The sequence below is a fragment of the Dipodomys merriami genome, unplaced genomic scaffold, assembly GCF_024711535.1.
Source record: "Dipodomys merriami isolate MVZ:Mamm:240054 unplaced genomic scaffold, mDipMer1.0.p SCAF_4, whole genome shotgun sequence".
In the NCBI taxonomy this organism is placed as follows: domain Eukaryota; kingdom Metazoa; phylum Chordata; class Mammalia; order Rodentia; family Heteromyidae; genus Dipodomys; species Dipodomys merriami.
The window spans coordinates 92,237,296-92,238,461 of record NW_027205603.1 but is presented as its reverse complement, the minus strand read 5'-3'; positions in this window follow the sequence as shown (position 1 = coordinate 92,238,461).

Sequence of the window (1,166 nt, the reverse complement as noted above, 5' to 3'; positions counted from 1 at the left end):
CCAAGGTTGAAGGTATGCCAAGTGCTTGCCCTGGAGGTTTGAGTGTTGGTTGGATTGCCACACAGCCACTCATCAAACCAGACAGCACACACATTTAGTCTCTTTTGTGAGATATTATAAATGAACTACATATATAATCACCTCAGTTGACTTTTGCATCCACTTTACTTGGTTGTGAAGAAACAGTGAAGCCATACTTTCAATTATACCTGCTTCACAATCAAGTCTGGGCTGAGTGACTAAGCCACTAGCAATAGACATTTGATAAGTTACAGCAGAAGGAGTTGAAGTCTATGCAGATCTAGCAAACTTCAGCTCCGTTAAGGATGGACAAGTGACTGCCTCACCTCAGCTATGGTTCTCATGAGACAGATTGAGATGTTTGCTCTGACAGGTGTCTGTGGTTGGTAGTGAGGCTCAGGTCATCTCTAACGTGGTGGGCATATGCCCTTAAGGTTGCTGTGGGAACTTTGTTTCTGGCGTAGTCTGCTGTTTTTCTTGTGCTTGCTGAAAGCACTAAGACAACAAGACTTAAAGATTGAGCAGTTTTGGTTTAACAAATAGCTTCTCTGTGTAGTTCAAGGAAATCCAGTGCACTGTCTTTTAAGCATGATCTTCTCTCAGATGCTGACTCGGAGGCTTTTCATGGGGCCAAATTCTAGCAGAAGGTATGTATTCCTTCTGAGGACAAATCCTCTTTTCCAAAAGGAGGTTAAGAACTCAGTGGCATTTCCAGGTGTTTTTTTCCCTCCCCAAGGAGGAAAATGTCCTATCCTCTCAGCCTTCCCTCCATATGTATTCCTGAATGACAAGAATTTATCCTAACCACTTTTTTTTTCCAGGGCTGAGGACCGAACCCAGGGCCTTGCGTGTGCCGGGCTAAACCCCCAGCCCCATCCTAACCACTTTCAATATAGCTTCACATTAAATGTGTGAAAACCATGAGACACCCTACAATACCTTCCCACATTGTGTCAAGATTCATATATTATTTGTATTGATTTGGGCATTCTGTTGGATTATCTCCGTTTTTGTTCTTTTAAAAGTCATGTTGTGTTTCACTTTCTGGCCCTGTTCCCCGGCTTCTTCCGTGGTGTAGGTATTTTCCATATTGCTTAGCTCATTCAAAACCAGGCCTCAGTGTGCTGAGGCAGTGCACTGCGATT